The following is a 19847-nucleotide window of genomic DNA, read 5'->3' as shown; positions in this document are numbered from 1 at the left end:
TGCACAAAAACAAGATTTATATCCTTCCTTGCCTTTACTCTTCCACCTAAAAGAATAGTCCTCCATTATTAGCAATATACTTAATATCTCCACAGCAACTAGTATAATTGGGGTGTTGCAACAGGAGGATAATGAAGTGCAAAACAAAGCGATAGAAGTAGCATAGAAGAAAAAACCACTTCCTCACAGCCTTGGTGGGAAAATAACTACCAAAAAGAAACAAGGAAACTGCTAAAAAGAACCCTTCGGGGGTGGCTTTACGCAGTCACTACGACGGCTATAACATACTCAAGTATCGGGCTTCCCTGCTGGCGCAGTGGTTGAGAGTCCGCCTGCCGATGCAGCGGACACGGGTTCGTGCCCCAGTCCGGGAAGATCCCACATGCCGCGGAGCGGCTGGGCCCGTGAGCCATGGCCGCTGAGCCTGCGCGTCCAGAGCCTGTGCTCCACAACGGGAGAGGCCACAACAGTGAGAGGCCCGCGTACCGCAAAAAAAAAAAAAAAGAAAAATACTCAAGTATCCAACGAGGCAAATAAAAGTTTCCAAAATGGTGAATCCTATGGAGCAAGCGCAGATGACTTCACCCAAAGAACTCTGAGGTGGGGAAGAGATGAGGTTCCTGAAATAGATAAGAAGTGATTTCCACAGGTTTCACATGTGGCTCCCAAGAAGGTACAGGGAACAAGGTACAGGTAAAATGTCTAAGAGGGCATTAGAGCTTTGTAAGCCTCCCAAACCAAACCCTGGCAACTGGTGAGATGTGTATGGGGGAGGGAGGGGAGGGCAGTCCTGGGCAAAATATATCCTCAGCCCAGGCCCGACAGTGGCTACAGAAGGCAGAGAGCAGCAGTTTGAGAATCAGGAAACCTGGGCTCTTCATTGGCTTCTGCCTGACACAACACAGGGGTAAATAATGCAAGCAAAAAAGCAGTATTCAAGAATACCCATGGGGGGTGGCAGGGGGTGGTGGGATGAATTGGGAGATTGGGATTGACATATATACACTGATATGTATAAAATAGATAACTAATAAGAACCTGCTGTATAAAAAAATAAGTAAATAAAATTTAAAAATAAAAGACATGATTTAAAAAAAAAAGGAATACCGGGTTTCCCTGGTGACGCAGTGGTTGAGAATCTGCCTGCTAATGCAGGGGACACAGGTTCGAGCCCTGGTCTGGGAGGATCCCACATGCCATGGAGCAACTAGGCCCGTGAGCCACAACTACTGAGCCTGCGTGTCTGGAGCCTGTGTTCCGCAACAAGAGAGGCCGTGATAGTGAGTGGCCCGCGCACCACGATTAAGAGTAGCCCCCGCTTGCCACATTAGAGATAGCCCTCGCACAGAAACGAAGACCCAAAACAGCAAAAATAAATTAATTAATTAATAAACTCCTGCCCCCAACATCTTGTTTAAAAAAAAAAAAGAATACCCATTAATTTAGAAAACGTGTTCAGGGACTTTCCTGGTGGTGCAGCAGTTAAGAATCTGCCTGCCAAGGCAGGGGACACAGGTTTGAGCCCCAGTGCTGGAAGATTCCACATGCTGCAGAGCAACTAAGCCCGTGCACCACAACTACTGAGCCTGTGCTCTAGAGCCCGCGAGCCACAACTACGGAGACTGCGTGCCACAACTATTGAAGCCTGCTCTCCTAGAGCCAGTGCTCTGCAACAAGAGAAGCCACCGCAGTAAGAAGCCTGCACACCACAACGAAGAGTAGCCCCTGCTCGCCGTAACTAGAGAAAGCCCACACACAGCAATGAAGACCCAACGCAGCCAAAAATAAATTTATTTAAAGATATATATATATTAAAAGAAAAAAGAAAACATGTGTTGAGCGCCTACATCATGCTAGGAAATAACAACAACAAAGTATAAATTTTGCTCCGGAGGAGCTTAGGCTGGAAGAAAAACATAGTTTCAGCAGAAAAATCATATTACAGTATGGTAGTCCAGTGACAAGAGAAAAGCCTAACTATTCTGGAACAAAGAGGGGACACCTAGCCTATGGGGGTGAACTGGAGATGGAAGAGAGTGAGGAAAGCTCCCTGCAGGAGATGCTGGAGGTCATTTGTGCTTTAAATCACTCCTCTAAAAGGTTCAACAAGATCACCATGTAAAGGAATCCTCCACATTGTAAAACCCACTGAGCACTGTGTTCTCATCTTACTCAACTCCTCAAGAACTTACAACAGAACTGATTACTCCATCCTGCCTTAAACACTCGATTTAGTTGGCATCTGGAACACTGCTCTTTTTTTTTTTTTTTTTTTTTTTTTTTGCAGTACACGGGCCTCTCACTGTTGTGGCCTCTTCCGTTTTGGAGCACAGGCTCCAGACGCACAGGCTCAGCGGCCATGGCTCACGGGCCCAGCCGCTCCGTGGCATGTGGGATCCTCCCAGACCGGGGCATGAACCCGTGTCCCCTGCATCGTCAGGCAGACTCTCAACCACTGAGCCACCAGGGAAGCCCCTGGAACACTGCTCTTTTCGTGCTCCTCCTACCTCACTGGTTACTCCCTGGTCTCCTACTTGATCTATTTATTAACTCTGTTATTCCTCGGGGCCTGATCTCCGCTGCCTCTCTTCTCTGCCTATCAAATCTCCCCAGGTGATTCTAGATTTCCCATCTCTTTATATACCACTTCTATGCTGACACCCACTGGCCCTGATCTTGTCCCTGAATGCAGTTCTCAGAATCACTACCGGCCGTTTGACAACTATCTCCGTCAGCACAACTAACAGACAACTCATGCTAACCAACGGCCAAAAGAGAACTCGGTTCCCTACAACCCCGTCACCCACCAGCAGGAGTCCTGCTTGATTTCTCCCACTCTGTCACGTCACCCACCCAGGCCTATCCATTAAGTCTTGTCGATTCTATCTCCAAACCTCTCAAAACCATCCACTGCTCTCCATCTCTAATACTGCCACGCTGCTCCAGCCCACATCACTTCTCACGTAGAATGCTGCCAATAGCTTCATAACTGGTCTCCTTGCTTCTACGCTGGACCCCTTCTACTCCGCTCTGCCCAGCAGACAGACAGATCTGTTACAAATGTAAATTGGACCATGTGTCTCTCCTTAGATCACTTCACAACGCCTTCTCATTGCATTTGGAATAAAATCCATAGGCCTTACAAATTTTGAAAGTACCAGCCCCTCCTCACTGGGTCCTGCCTGCCTCGCCACCTTCTTTCTCACTATTCCTTCCTGCGCAGACACTGCGACCAGACTGGTCTCCCTTCCTTCCCTTGTGTAACCAAGCACTCTCCCTGTTCCCTCTACTGGCTCCTTCTCACCCTTCACCCCTCAGTGCAAGTCCAACCTCTGACAAACTTTCCTGACTGTGCTAGGGCAGGCTTCCCCAGGCATCTCTACATGTTTCCTTTAAAGAACTGGTCCAAGTCTGAACTAATTGTTTATTAGTTTTACTAATAAAAAAATTAGTTTTACTAATAAAAAGATTAGTTTTACTAACAAAACTGTTTATTAGTTTTACTTGCTTATCATCTGCTCAACCTCCCTTTTCAGCACTTTTTCCTCTCTCAACGCATAAACTCATACAATCTCCATTAAGGGTAGAAACCTTGATTATCTATTGGTCACTGAATTCCTAGAATCAAGAATAAAGTCTAGCACATTAACAAGTGCTCAAAAACTGTGTTGAATGCATTTATCAATTTCAGAAGGGGCTGAGGAGGGCTTAGGACTAGTCTCAGCCACCTGTGTAGTACAGGTATTTGATAAAGTCAATATATTTATGAAATCCAGAGCAACCTATCTTGAGACCTTGGTGAGAACAGCAGCTTGTCCAGTGGCTGGGGGAATGTTTTGCTACAAAATCCTCCACCATGATTTCCTTCCTCTGCATTTAGGTGATTTTCCTGAACAGAATGGTACTCTCTCCTTTCTCCCTTTCTCCTGACCTCCTTTTCTCCCTTTCTTCCTTCCTTCCTTCCTTCCTCCCTCCCTCCCCCACCCTCTACCCCTCTCTCCCCTACCCCTCTCCCTCTCATACTGCACCTGTGTTTTCTTACAGTCTAATCTTATCTATTCCTGGCAGACTGATATTTGATATCAAGTAATGATTTCTCTGATCTAGGTTTCACAGTGGCCTTGCTTCCTAAATTGTCAGAATAAGCACTGAACAAGAACACAAATTAGTAAGCAGCATCATGCATATAAACAGGGCAAGGATAGGGTGAAGGTGGTGATGGATGAACAGGTAAACAGTGAGGTGACACATGAGAGGAAGTAAGTGTGGTGAGGCTCTGGGACTGAGACCAGGGTAGATGCCACACACATCCCACTTATCACAGCCCACAAAGGCATATGAGCAGCCATCTTTCCTATAAGCATAATAATAAGAACCTAATAATCTAAATATTTCATTTATAGGCCCAGGCACACCTCCTGGCATTGGAATTCACAAATTTATATTACAGACAACCTTAGAGACATGTTTCACTGTATCGTTCAGCCAGTTCACTCATTCTAGCAAAAGGCACCAGAACCAGTTTTCTCTGGTGACTCCATGATATAATTCAGTTTATAAAATACAATAAATTATAATTATTATTATAATAATTTATAAAATACAATAATATTTTATATTATTGTATATATATTATATTATTATTTTATTCAGTTTATAAAATAAAATACAGGGATAGTTCTGAGGATAACCTCAGATTCATGCAGGGTATGGTTCCTTAAGGATAAGGCTGGTCAGAGCTGCACTGCCTGTCAAAGCAGCCACTAGCCCCATGTGGCTACTGAGTACTTGAAGTGTGGCCGATCCAAGCTGACATGTGCAGTTAAGTGTAGAATACCCACCAGATTTCGAAGATTTAGAAAAAAAGTTAAATTGTCAAGAATTTTTACATTGATTATAATCTATAATACTAAATATAACATTTTGATACACTGGTTAAATAAAATATGCTCTTAAATAAAATATGTCCTTAACAAAATGACTCCAAATATCCTATCTCTGTGGTCTTAAGAGTCTCCAATTTTTTTCTACTTCTACACAAGACAGTCTCTTCCCTCTAGAAACTGCTATATGTATATATTACACCATCCAGTTAGTGTTCCACCCATATTTCTTTAAAACTACCAAAAATCTTATGTTATCCCTTATTTCATTTCTCAAGCAGGAAAATTCCCAAGATTTTAGTTTTTACACTGGTACTATTTCTACATTGCACAAAGGGGTCCTTAACTGATGCAAGCTGTCTCCAAATAAAAATTTAAGATTGCTACTGGAGGATTCCTTAAAAAAACAAAAACCAAAAACTAACCCCATCCATTATGATAATTCTTGCTATTTTTAATTTCCATAATTGACACGCTGATTCCAAGATATCGTCTACTCTGGGGTCTATAACCCTCTAGGTACTTACTACAGATGACCCAATGAATGATACCACCTTTTATTTGTTTAATTTATTACAATTTGAAAAGCCATTGTATAGAAGTGCTCTTGCTCTCAAAGAATTCATAATAACATTGCTAGGCAAGCACAGCAAGAAAAAGATTTTTAAAATGTAAAGGGAATCTGACCTCACACCTATCAGAATGACTATCACCAAAAAGACCACAAATGTTGGTGAGGATGTGGAGAAAAGGGAACCCTTGGACACTGTTGGTGGGAATGTAAACTGGTGCAGCCACTGTGGAAAACAGTATGGAGGTTCCTCAAAAACCTAAAAATAGAACTACCATATGATCCAGCAATCCCACTCCTGGGTATATATCTGAAAATGAAAACACTAATTCGAAAAGATACAAGCACCCCAATGTTCATAGCAGCATTATTTACAATGGCCAAAATATGGAAGCAACCTAAGTGCCCATCAATAAACAAGTGGATAAAGAAGATGTGAGATACATATACATACAATGGAATACGACTCAGCCATAAAAAAGAATAAAATTTTGCCATTTGCAACAACATGGATGGACCTGGAGGATATATTATGCTTAGTGAAATAAGTTGGACAGAGAAAGACTAATACTGTATGTTATTACTTATATGTGGAATCTAAAAGATAAAACAAACTGGCAAATATAACAAAAAAGACTCACAGATATAGAGAACAAACTAGTGGTTACCAGTGGGGAGAGAGGAAGGGGGAAGGGGCAAGATAGCTATAGGGGATTAAGAGGTACAAACTATTATATATAAAATAAATAAGCTACAAGGATATGTTGTACAGCACAGGGAACACAGCCAATATCTTATAATAAACATAAATGGAGTATAATCTAAAAAAATTTTGAATCACTACTATGTCATACACCTGAAACTAATATAATATTGTAAATCAACTATACCTCAATAAAAAAATAAATTAAAAATAAAATAAAGAGAATCTGGAGTCAAAACTCAAGGGATAATGCCCACAACCATCACCACCACCACATGTGGACCATCATCTTACCCCAAACAAATGCAAGGCTATAAGGACTGCCACATGGGGTACAGAGCCACATTTCTATTAGGCAACTCTGATGAAAGACCCGGGCGGCTCCACTTGCTCTGGAATCAACAAGACTTTTCTTTTTTTGCTAAAACCTTGAGACTGTCCTTTAAAATAGACAGTATACATCTGTATACAAATGTATAGAATTATCAAAAGTTAACTCCCTCTGCCCCAAAGTGGTTCAGTTTATATGCAAAATAAAACAGCCCCCCCCAAATGTAAATACTTGCTATACTTGACATGTGCATACAATAAATCATGAGATGAAGCAGCTCTTTCACAGGGCTGGCATAAAGGAACAAATCAAAGCACTGATTGTTCTAGTAATTCTCTGTATTAGTTTCCTGTTGCAGATGTATAAGTGACTATAAAGTTAATGGATTAAAACGACACAAATTTCTTCTCTTACAGTTCTAGAAATCAGAAGTCCAAAAGGGGACTCAGTGGGTTAACAATGAAATGTCAGCCGGGCTGTGCTCCTTTCTGGAGGCCGGGGGGAGAATCCATTTCCCAGCCTTTCCCAGCTTCTTAGAGATCGCGTGCATTCCTTGGCTCGTGGCCTCCTTCCACCTTAAGCCAGCAATGGCTGTTTGAAGTTTTCCTGATGGTGCCAACTCTCTGATTCTGACTCTTCTCATAAGGACCTTTGTGATTACATTGTCTACCCAGACCCTGGGACCCCTGTCTACCCAGATAACCCAGGATAGTCTCCATACCTTAAGTCAGCTGATTAGCAGCCTTAATCCCTCCTTGCCAAGTAACATAACAGGTTCATAGTTTCTGGGGATTAGGATGTGAACATCTTTGGGGCACCATTATTCTGCCTACCACTATCTCCAAGAGTAACTAGAAAACATTCAAAGAAACCTCACATGTGCAAGCTATTCTCCTCCAATAAGGATTTTTAAATATTTTAATTTACAATAGGTGAAAGCCCTAAAACTTAAAAAAATAAGTAACATTAAAGCAGCAGGATGACTTCCCTGGTGGTGCAGTGGTTAAGAATCTGCCTGCCAAGGCAGGGGACACGGGTTCGATCCCTGGTCTGGGAAAATCCCACATGCCGCAGAGCAACTAAGCCCGTGCGCCAGAACTACTCAGCCTGTGCTGTAGAGCCTGTGAGCCACAACTACTGAGCCCACGTGCCACAACTACTGAAGTCCGCGTACCTTAGAGCCTGTGCTCCACAGCAAGAGAAGCCACCGCAATGAGAAGCACGCGCACCACAACGAAGAGTAGCCTCCTCTCGCCGCAACTAGAGAAAGCCCCTGCACAGCAATGAAGACCCAACGCAGCCATAAATAAAGAAATAATTTTTTAAAAAAATTGAGAGCTTAGGGCTACCCTAGTGGTGCAGGGGTTGAGAGTCCACCTGCCGATGCAGGGGACATGGGTTCGTGCCCCGGTCCGGGAAGATCCCACATGCTGCGGAGCGGCTGGGCCCGTGAGCCATGGCCGCTGAGCCTGCGCGTCCGGAGCCTGTGCTCCACAACGGGAGAGGCCACAGCAGTGAGAGGCCCGTGTACCACAAAAAAAAAAAAAAAAAATTGAGAACTTAAAAAATATGTTTAAAGAAACCAGAACAGGTTGCAGCTGAGTGTGCTGGTCAGGGGACTGGGAGAAAGAATGCGCTGCTCCTTTCCCGGAGACACCACCAGGGCTGACTGAGCACTCACAAGCTTTTTGAGAGAACTGTTTGACAATACTGTCTCATCAATACATTTCACTAGCAACACTGAAATATATGACCTAGCTGTAGTCCTCCACATGGTAGATCACGAGGAGGTGACAGCACGTGTGGACAGGAGGGACGTTCCCTTTGCTAAAACTGCGTGCGCGAGGATAAAATGAGGCCCAAGGCGTGAGATACATGCTAGAGTCCACAGACGACAGTGCGGTGGTCAGACCTCACACCCAGACTGTCTGGTTTCAAAACCCAATTCTGCCTGCCTCACACTAGCTGTGTGACCTTAGGCAGGTGACTTAACTTCTCTGTGTCTCAAAAGAGGATTCTTAAAATGGGGATAATAATATCTGTCTCAGAGTGTTTAAGGTGGAAGAGATGAGTAAGAGTTCTAAGTGCTCAGAACAAACCCTGGCATATAGTGAATGCTTTAAGTATTTGGAAAATAAAATTGTAAGTGTTCCTGCTTGTTGCTTATAACTTGCCAACCAAACTATACACCGGGGGAATGTACCTCTCAGCACTAGCTAACCCATCACAGAGGATATGATATCATATATATATACACACATAAATATTAATTTAACAGAAACAATGCCCTTTGTTGCTACTAAAGTTTGGTAGCAACTACTGGGGCAGTAATAACTGGACGGTTAAATAACTTGCAGATCAAATGCAAATCTCAGAAAACAGTAGCGGCTGTCTTAGACAGACCGTCTCAGGGCCTCCTAAAGAAAGATGTAGAGCGTACTGTCCGGGGAGGACAGTAGGGTCTGTGATTCTTAATGGCCTCGGCATTTTCTGGGACAGTGGTGCTCATGGTACAATCAATACTCCGCAGAAGGCTGAGATCTGTGAGGGACAGTGACGGTTATGCTCACCAGTGCTACCAACATCTGCTGAGAGGGCTGGCATATTGTGATGGCAGCTTTGAAAGCTTTTCAGCATTCACAGCTGATGTTATATACTTCTTACGCAAGTTCTTGAACTCAATGGCAGTGGACGACCAATTTTAATAATTTTATTTTAACCCTGAAAGAAGGGAGGAGGAGAGAGGGATAGGACCCAGATCCTACCAATGCAGGCAAGGTATAACAAATGGCTATTAGGTTACAAGAAAAATACACTACCTTCATGAGAAATAATGAGAAACAATTTGATTTGGGGGACAATAGGAATGAACCCTTTGTTTTAAAAGTTAGAAGTATAGTCTATATGCAAAAAGTAATAGCTGAGGGCTTCCCTGGTGGCGCAGTGGTTAAGAACCTGCCTGCCAATGCAGGGGACACAGGTTCGAGCCCTGGTCCGGGAAGATCCCACATGCCGTGGAGCAACTAAGCCCGCGTGCCACAACTTCTGAGCCTGAGCTCTAGAGCCCACAAGCCACAACTACTGAGCCCATGTGCCACAACTACTGAAACCCGCACACCTAGAGCCCGTCTTCCACAGCAAGAGAAGCCACCGCAATGAGAAGCCTGCGCACTGCAACGAAGAGTAGCCCCCGCTCGCCACAACTAGAGAAAGCTCACGCTCAGCACAAGACCCAATGCAACCAAAAATAAATAATAAATAAATAAATAAATTTTTAAAAAAGTAATAGCTGAGCCACCAAATATTAACTATGAACCAAGCATTATCCTCAGTGTTTTACACATTTAAAGTAATATAATTCATTGTCACCTTAGGAAGTAAATACTATCTTATTCCCATTTCACAGCCAGGAAATGGAGGTTCATCAGAGGAAGTTGCTCAGGTCACCTAGTGGTGAGGGATGTTGCTGGGACTTAAGTCCAAGTGTGGTCCGAGTAAGCCTATGGGCCTTCATCTCTCTGGCACTACTTCATGGCCTGAAGCAGCACAGACCAGAGAAGCATTCCAGGAGATGGGTGGTAGACATACAATCCCGTATCAAAATATGTCCCCCCCTCAAACCTGCTGTATCTCCAAAGCTAGTGGAGAGATTACAGAAAGCCTAGGGGGATGCTGGGCAGTGCATGGGCAAGAGAAACAGCTGCCCCTGGCTTCAAAGCCCTGCTCCTCTTCTCACCAGCTCTGCAGCCTTGAGTATATTAACCTTTCTAAATTGTTTCCCTACTTCCACAGTGGAGATAACACAACTTCTATTTTGCAGGGCTGTCTGAAGATAGAGAATTTGATTTAATCTTCTCTAGAACCTATCTCAGAGTACCTACCATTATCTAACCATCGCTATCTTACTGCACCATCTCCAGCGTCTGTGTTTGGTGAAGCTTGGAGAACCAACTCAAGCGTTTGGCGTCTCTGTTTTAAAGGCTTAGCTTCATTTTCAACTACTGCTGCCAGTCTTTTCCTGAAAGGTCTTCCCTTCTCACTGGAAGTGGGCTTCTATCTAGAGGTATCCCTCCTTGGCATCCCAATTAGCTAAGTGATCCCTAATCCAAAACCGTTTATTCTTTAACCCTTTTTCCTACTCCCTAAATGAAAACTCATTCCTTCACATTTTCTCTAGTTAGATCAGACTACCTACTTAAAGTACTCCCAGGTAAGGAAAAGTATCCTTAACCCATCTGGGTGGGGTGCATGTTAAGAGGTGCTTCCCAGGATGATTCTCATCAACAGAGCAGGTCAGAGAGGCCCGGAACATGCATTTTCACATTCTGGCAGGCCAGACCCTACAGGATCACATGTGAGCCCAGTTTCAACAGCAGGAGCCAATTCCCAGCAAGCCTTGGGATTACGTACTACCTTCCAAGGGACACAGTCTGCCTTTGGCACATCTGTATCTTTCTACAGTTGTCTCCCCACCTCCAGGGCTACTCCTCCCTTCAGTCCCTCCCATTTGTGGAAAAGCTTTTCAGAAGTTTAACTCTTATTGCGTATTTTGCATTTCTAATCATCTTAATTGAAAAGAGGTCATTAAATTCCCAAGGTAGGGGACTTCTCTGGTCCAGCAAGTCAAGACTCCGAGCTTCCACTGCAGGGAGCAGGTTCGATCCCTGGCCAGGGAACTAAGGTCCCGCATACTGCATGGTGTGGCCAAAAATAAAACAAATTCCAGAGGTGGATACTCATCCCCTAGTTTTCCATAAATATGATGCCTCCAGGTCCACAGTTTCAACTGGATAGCAATTTGCCCTTATACAGGTACTCATCGAGCACTTTCTCGGTGTAGGCAAGTCCTGCCGGGTAAACTCAGAGTTAAGGATGCCCTAAGGTGAGTATTTCAGCTCAAGGTCTCAATTTTGCCTGAGGCCAGCCCTAACACTTGGGTATTTCTCTTTCCACAGTCAAATGTATCACCCTAAATGAAGCTCAGCACAGACACTACCAGGCGGAGAAATGACACTTACCTGAAGGTCCCTTCCAGAGCCTTTCACTTCATCTGACTTTTAGTAGCTAGCTGTCTTTTCTGACAACTGTGGCTTCAAAATTATCTTTCACCTCCTTTTATTCCCTCCACTTTAACAATTTTAGTATGTGGTTTTATTCTTTTTAAATAGTACAAGGGGTTTACTGGGAGAAAAGATGTAAATATAAGACAAACACTCAATCCAGTTAATGCTGCTTTTAAGAAAAAGATCTAAGAACGTGCACAAGTTTCTTTGAAAGTTTTAAGTGACACGATCAATCTAAAGACACAAAATTGTAAGGCTGAATTTTAAACTGTAAGCAAATCATCAAATTAGGGTTTGACAGTAGGGAAAACCAATCACCAAATAACTGATTAACCTATTTATACTGCAATTTTATTAGCTGTTTTTAAAATTCTGCTTTGAATTAAAAGTCATTGTTAGGAATTAACAAATTGAACTTATCTGGGTTTCTGTATGAAGAGGCTGAATTGAACACTACTCATATTCCAACATCCTTTATCAAAACCATGAGGATAAAGTAACTAGCACTGGATATGGAAATATAAACCCAAAGCAAAATTAAAAGTTTCACTTGGGACTTCCCTGGTGGTCCGGTGGTTAAGAATCCGCCTTCCAATGCAGGGGACGTGGGTTCGATCCCTTGTGGGGGAACTAAGATCCCACATGCCTTGGGGCAACTAAACCCATGTGCCACAACTACTGAGCTCGCGCACCGCAACTAGACAGTAGCCTGCATGCCGCGACTAAGATCCGACACAGCCAAAAAAATAATAATAATAAATATAAAAGTTTGACTCAGGGTAGCAAAGAGGGTATGATATTATAATAAAACTTGAGAAATGTTTAAATGAAGAAATGCTTTATACCTATAATGAAAACTAGCTAATGGATATTTCTTGCACTTTCGTTCGTTAAATCAACCAGAAAATGTCTTAGCAGTGACACCCTTTTCAAGAGATTAAACAACAAATTTCTAAGATTTTTTAATTTTTATTTTATTTATTTATTTATTTATTTATTTTGTGGTACGCGGGCCTCTCACTGTTGTGGCCTCTCCCGTTGAGGAGCACAGGCTCCGGACGCACAGGCTCAGCGGTCATGGCTCACGGGCCCAGCCGCTCCGCGGCATGTGGGATCTCCCCGGACTGGGGCAGGAACCCGTGTCCCCTGCATCGGCAGGCAGACTCTCAATCACTGCGCCACCAGGGAAGCCCCCTAAGATTTTTTTTAAAAGGTGATCAGTTTAAAAGTGATGAGATTATTCTAAACCTGATGATACATCTACTGTATATGTAATATCTGCAAAATGCAACCTGTCTATCCTACTGGGTACCAAGGAGGCAAACTGTAGAAGTAGAGTTTCTTTTCTGAGATACATGCACCCCTATGTTCATAGCAGCACTATTTACAATAGCCAAGACATGGAAACAACCTAAATGTCCATCAGCAGAGGAATTGATAAAGAAGATGTGGTACATATTTTCAATAGACTTACTCAGCCATAAAGAAAGAATGAAATAATGCCATTTGCAGCAACATGGATGAACCTAGAGATTATCATACTAAGTGAAGTAAGTCAGAAAGAGAGACAAACACTTATATGTGGAGTCTAAAATACAACACAAGTGAACATACCTATGAAACAGAAACAGACTCACAGACATAGAGAACAGACTTGTGGTTGCCAAGGGGGAGGGAAGGATTGGGAGTTTGGGATTAGCAGATGCGAACTATTATATACAGGATGGATAGACAACAAAGTCCTACTGTACAGCACAGGGAGCTGTATTCAATATCTTATGATAAAACATAATAGAAAACAATATGAAAAAGAATATATATGTATAACTGAGTCACTTTGCTGTACAGCAGAAGTTAACACAACATTGTAAATCAACTATACTTCAATAAATTTTTTTTTTTATTTTATTTTCTGGGCTTCCCCGGTGGCGCAGTGGTTCAGAGTCCACCTGCCGATGCAGGGGACACGGGTTCCTGCCCCGGTCCGGGAAGATCCCACATGCCACGGAGCGGCTGGGCCCGTGAGCCATGGCCACTGAGCCTGCGCGTCCGGAGCCTGTGCTCCACAACGGGAGAGGCCACAACAGTGAGAGGCCCGCGTACCGCAAAAAAAAAAAAAATTTCTTTTCTGCCTGGCAAAATCAGCACTGCTCCATTCTGCTATATTTCCCCATAAAAGTTCAGCTTTATGTCTAATAACAATAATACAAACACAAATAGTTGTTAAGAAAGGCTCTGTGTTCCGTTTTCATCATAAATCCCTTGCGTAATGACCTACTGAGCTATTGTGCCCCTCCATAGAGAATGTTGATCCTATTGCTGAAATTTTATGAGAAACACTCAAGGAACAGAAATTATAACAAATTTTAAAGAGAAAGGAGAAAGTTTCTAATTCTGAATGTGGTGAAAAAAAAGGCAGATAAATTAAAGATCATAATTCACTTTTTAAAATGACTAAAATAATCATGGATTGCACACAGATATAGTTAGAAGAATACTTATTGCAGAGTTGCTTAAAATAGTGAAAACTGGAAACAAACTAACTGTCCAACGATAAGGGATTGGTTAAGTTGAGATGCAGCCATTCAGTAGAAAACTATAAAAGATGCTGTTTAAGCATATATTAGTGATATAGAGGCATCCATATTTGGGTGAAAAAAAAAGTTAGAAAACAGTTTGTAGAGAACAAACCCAGTTTTGTAGAGAATAATTTTCTAGCTGTGTAACTTCAGGAAAGTTCCTTAATTTCCCTAAAGCAGTTTTTTTTCCTCCATAATTGTACCTACCTCATAGGGTTAGAGTGAGGATAACATGAGATTCTCTGTATAAAGTAACTGGCATATTGCCCAGCCCACAGTAAGTGCTATACATGTTAGCTCTCGATGTTGTATGTTCATAGCGGTGAGAAAGCATTTGAAGGTATAACACTAAGTAATTTTCTGGGTGGCGGCTGATTTGTTTACCTTGTACTTTTAAACCTCTACAAGTAAGAAACTGAAATATACTATTCACACACAGTGATTATTCTCTTAAAAATCTACGACGGTGCTTTCTTTGCTCACAGTAAATAAATCTTGGTTGAACTGATTTTACCCTTCAGATTTCATTTAAGCAAGTTTGTTCTGACATGGTTAAAATTATTTGACTTGGGACTTCCCAGGCAGTCCAGTGGTTAAGGCTTCGCCTTCCAATGCAGGGGGTGCAGGTTCGATCCCTGGTCGGGGAGCTAAGATCCCACATGCCTCTCAGCCAAAAAACAAAAACAAAAAACAGAAGCAATATTGTAACAAAATTCAATAAAGACTTTAAAAATGGTCACATCAAAAAAAAAAAAAGGACTTCCCTAGTGGCACAGCAGTTAAGAATCCGCCTGCCAATACAGGGGACACAGGTTCAAGCCATTGTCTGGGAAGATCCCACATGCCGCGGAACAACTAAGCCTGTGAGCCACAACTACCAAAGCCCACACGCCTAGAGCCCGTGCTCCACAACAAGAGAAGCTACCGCAGTGGGAAGCCCACGTACCGCAACGAAGAGTAGCCCCCGCTCGCCACAACTAGAGAAAGCCCGCACGCAGCAATGAAGACCCAACAGAGCCAAAAATTAAAATAAAATAAAATAAAATAAATTATTTAAAAAATACTTGACTTAAGGGCTAAATGTGTCTATATAATACTGTTACTGGGTAAAGCAAGGCATATGTGCATGTTTCAGCCTCAAAACTTATGAGACCCAGTTCACTAGAAAGCCAGTAGATCTCAAATTATCAGTGGGAGGCAGCCTATCATAGCCTAATCACTTCTGGTTTCCTCCCAAGTCCCTTCCTCTCTCCTTCTTTTTGACTTTTTTCTCTCCTCTCCTAAATCAAAGCCTAGGGGTTCTTTCTACAAGACTGTAAGCCAGTTACAGTGCCTCCTTCATGTTAGCGTTGCTAGTACCTAGCATAGTGGCTGGAATATAGTAGCTGCTCACTAAACATTCACCAACTGAATAAATATCTGATAGTAGTAGTTCACGATGGAGGCTTCAAATCCCTCATAAGGGAATTAGATAAAGGTGGATAGGCTACTCTTATCTGAAACTGTCTAGAATTCTCGGTAATTCTTCCTTAAGAAAAGAAAACAAACAACATCTCACTTCAACGTATCACTTTTTTTAAAGTTCTCATTTGTATTCCATTGTCTATTTTAATAGATGTAAGATTATTTCTATGTTTTCCCCTATATTTTGTTTAAAGTCCCACAAGAATTCCAGGGAGTTTAAGTAAATTGCTCAGAGGAACACAGCCAGTAAGTTACCACCCGGATAGCCTTAGGTCTTCTGGATTCTGATGCCCAAGATCTCTGCATCACACTGTGGAAAAAAACATTCCCTGTAACCTTTGACCCTAAAAGTTGTTGCAGATATAAGGTAAGAACAAATGTTTTCAGTAACACCTGAGCAAATGCTCCCTATCCCTCCAGCTATCTCCTAGGGGGTTTTATAAGATTCCGTGAAAAGAGGACAGTAGGCAGCAACCCAAAGGTGTCCAAGTGTTTCCCTCCATGTTCAAAAGTCAACCAGCTTTACTGAAAAATGAAACTAGAGAAACCAAATTAAACATTAACTCGTTAAAAAACACTTCAACCAGAAGACTACTGTGAAGTAAGGCCAGCAGCAAACCAAGGAAAGGGCTATAATTTTGTACTGCGTATTTTTTAAAAAGGCAAAAAAACAAGTTAAGGGTAAAGTTAGAGAGTTATCCACACATCCCCTCTTCCTCCAAATTCCATTTGTCACTTTCAGCCACTGCTCTGACTCTGTTTAGTGAATGGCAGTTCCCCTGGTATGGGGTGGGAACCGGAACTCTTTAGGTATCCACACAGAAGCGTTTAACTGACTTCACACTCTGAGGAACTTGCCAAAGGATTTCACACCCTAAACCTCAACCCACCAGGTTTATAAGTAGGAAATGCTGTGGAAATTAATTGGTGATTATCTAAGCCAGCTGGAACACACTATTTATATATAAACAGTTAAATTTTGTTGAGGTCTGCTTTGTGCCAGACATTATGATAGGTCTTCGGAGGTTTAATTCTCATTATTATCCTCTGAAGTAGTTACGGTCCCATTTTACTAGTTCAGAGTGTTTAATGCGACTGAGAACCCACCATTAACAGATGTGACTAGGAGTGAAACCAAGGATTTGGAAAGTTAAGTTAAAAATCCACGCCCACCTAGAGGCACTAAACAACTGAATCTCTTCAAAAATTTAACATAAGTGTCAAAACGATCTTAAGGTCGCATAAGAGCAAGCAAGATGAAATAGAATGGCAAAGACTGATATATAAAAATTACAGGACATAACATTTGAGTTGTTTCAAGACGTAACCGCGGGCTATTAACTATCCATACCTCAGAGAAGTAGACGGGTCCACTGGCACCCAACTGCGCTGAAACACCAAGTCTCCCTTTCCTTAAGGGTAGAAGCTTTGGAATGCCAAACGTGGAAACGTTTCAGTGTGGGCAGCCCAGAGCTGGGTTCTTACCGTTCACACATCATCAGTAAGTGCCTCTCAAAAAAGCTTAAAGACAGTCCCTCCTCCACCTCCTTTGAACTTCAGTCCTGACCTCCAGAGTGGCTCAGGACAATCTATGGCTCAATCTGTGTCCTTTCAACGTCAGGACCCAGTAACCCGCAATGGTTGCAAATGAATGAGATGAATGCTCAGAGCGTGGAGACGAAGCCACACGTCCATCCTCTCTATCAGGCAAAATCAGGGAAGGATGCCTTGGGGCGGGGCGCGTGGGAGCCGAATTAGAGCCACGTCCGCGTTCGCAGTCCACCCTGCCCTCCCCGCGCTGCGCCCGCCGCACGGCTTTCCAGCCCATCCTCCTCCCCGGCCCCTCCGGCGCTCCTTACCCGCTCTCACCTGGGGCTCCAGACCTTCCCGGCCGGACGCACCAGCTCCTGGGCCCGGGATCTGCTCGCGGACGGAGCCCGCTGCCGCAACCGCAGACGCCCCCGGCCGAAGCCGCTGTAAAGTTTGCTCGGGGTCTCGCCCTCTCCTGCCTCGGCCCTGCCAGGGAAGCACCTCCCGGGTCGCTCCCGCGGCTGCCGCCTCCGAGGCCGCTCTCGGCGGCGCTGCAGCACCGGCCGGGCTCGGGCGGCCGAGGACGGTTCTCTCCGCGCGGAGGGCGGGGTCTCCCCGCTCAGCCCGCGCCGCGGCGCTCGGTGTTTACCGCGGCCCCGCGGCCCGCTCTCCCCGCCCGCCGCCCTGCGCGCTCCTGACATCATTCATTCTCTCACACCCTTGCCCGCCCACTCCGTTTCCAAACAGTGACTCACCCAGTGGCGCCCGCTCCCGCTGCTGTGGCTCTCCAGGCGCAGAGAGGAGCTCGAAAAACCGGTGCGACTTCTTGAGAAGTGAACCCCAGACGCGGCTCTCTGCTCCCAGCCGTTAAAGGTGCAGGGAAGGAGGGGCTTGGCAGGCGGGGCAGATTGGCTCAGCGGGGAAAGGCTGGAGCGGACCTCCCTGAGCGGTGACAGAGAACAATCTGGGAAAGTTCTCTGGGTGCCACTCCCTGCAACTTTCAAGGGTGGGGCCGGGAAGAAATCCCCCCACCCCCGCACGTCGCCTTTCTCGGGAACGGCTTCCTGATGTCGGTGTGAGTGGGCTTGGGGCACCAGCGGTTATTCACTGGGTATTGCCTGGGCCTGGGCCAAAGAGTGGGTTTCCAGACCTCAAAGGATTGCCTGGCAGGGTTAGTCATGGGTCCGCACGATGGTAACTCTAGGTGAGAGCTGGAAGGGTTCTCCAAGTTAATGAGGCTACTAATACTTTCCCTTAGGTGACTAACCACCATGTCATATATCCTGTTAATTGATTTGCTTCTCATTAAGGATAGAAAACAGTAACCAAAATAAACAGTGAGAGAGTAGTTCTTTGCTCAGCGGAACACTGCGCTTTTCCGCAGCTTTTCGAGAGCACAAGACGGCCGTGTGAGATTTCTTTGATGAGCTCAGCAGTTATGTTTTTAGAAGGGTGTTGCCTTCTTTAAAATGGTCAAGGCTCTACAGTTTTTGGAGTTGCTATTCATACACCTGCTAGGCAGTTTTCAAAGTAAACGATGGCTGCCTCGGATTCTAACTAGGATGAATCAGAGGGAATTTGGTCAAATCCTTATTGAATTTAACTGACAGATATGTTTTATGTTAATTTCTAGTTTCGGACAGGGTAATTATGCTTAGGATTTGCACTGGCTTGTGGGTGATTACATATAGTCAACAAAAATAATCTAGAGACATGTCTGGGTGCCCAGTGCAGAAATCATGGAGGTAAACAATCATCTGTTTATGATTATTCAACAGGATGGTAACAGAAAAACAAACAAAAAAACACACACACAAAAACTTGCAGGACAGTCCCAAAACGGACAACTGTATGATGTCACTACAGGAGTTTCCCTGAAATGAAAACGCTCCTGAGTTAACCAGAGGTTCAACATCATTGTTGTGGAAAATGTACATCAAGGTACAGAAAGGTAACAACCCAGAACACCAACAATTGAAATTTATTTTACTTGGGTTTATGTTTCCTTTTCAATAGGAGTTCGTTTTTTACAAAACCCAGGCATTTTGCCCAGAAGGCACTAGCAAATGGATTGGTTTGCTAGGATGTAAAGTAAATAGAAATTCAAACCAACAGTTTTTATAGACCATCGCAGATGTAATCAGAGGCTTGGGTGTCCTGTCCACTGGTAACACAGAAGGACTAGATTCAAATGTGTAGCCACAGGAAAGTTTGAGTAAATATCCCACCTACTCCCTACTTTATGACCCAAATGTTCAGGCATTATGGAGATATGTTTAAGTAAGATTTTCTACAGATCTCAGAAAATGATATTGTGGGTTTCGGGGTCTATGTACGTGGGTGAAGTCAAAAACCTCAAAAGAAGGCCTCCCATCCTATGTGTCTTGTTGCAGATGTAAATCCTGCAGCTCTATCATACAAAGGTCACTGTCTGTATGAGAGGCTGTTTAATGGGTAGTTTTAAATTTGCAGTTACTATTATGTCTCAGTTTAAATATTGTGAAATAAATAATTACATGATTTTATTATACCACTTAAATATACCCCAGTAAATGTAATACTGAATAATATAATTGTGATTGAGTTCCATAAAGTTTCTCCATTCTACTCATTATCAACATATGAGAAAGGAAATTATTCTTCTTAATTTCCATGTTTTGAAAAACACTGATTGACTTGTCTGTCTCACAGAAAGAGGTGATTTTTTTTTCAACTGAACTTTT

The 19847-nt window shown here is 43.4% G+C and overlaps 1 protein-coding gene across 5 annotated transcripts in view; it reads right to left on the bottom strand.

Moving 5' to 3' along the window:
- The window catches only part of SGMS2 (sphingomyelin synthase 2), a 90587-nt gene extending 72675 nt beyond the window's left edge, over nt 1-17912 (bottom strand). For 2 of the 5 annotated variants that reach the window (XM_081247014.1, XM_081247012.1), the window contains exon 1: nt 17464-17784. The gene's annotated coding sequence lies outside the window, so the exon portion shown is untranslated. Of the gene's footprint in view, nt 1-17079; nt 17160-17453; nt 17785-17879 lie in introns of those variants that run through there. The other 3 variants (XM_081247015.1, XM_081247013.1, XM_081247016.1) reach the window with 3 other exon arrangements.
- Nucleotides 17913-19847: the final 1935 nt, after the last annotated feature.

This window comes from Mesoplodon bidens (assembly GCF_964165515.1).
Source record: "Mesoplodon bidens genome assembly, chromosome: 1".
Classification (NCBI taxonomy): domain Eukaryota; kingdom Metazoa; phylum Chordata; class Mammalia; order Artiodactyla; family Ziphiidae; genus Mesoplodon; species Mesoplodon bidens.
The sequence above is the reverse complement of the archived record's forward strand: the minus strand, read 5'-3'. Positions and strand labels throughout refer to the sequence as shown.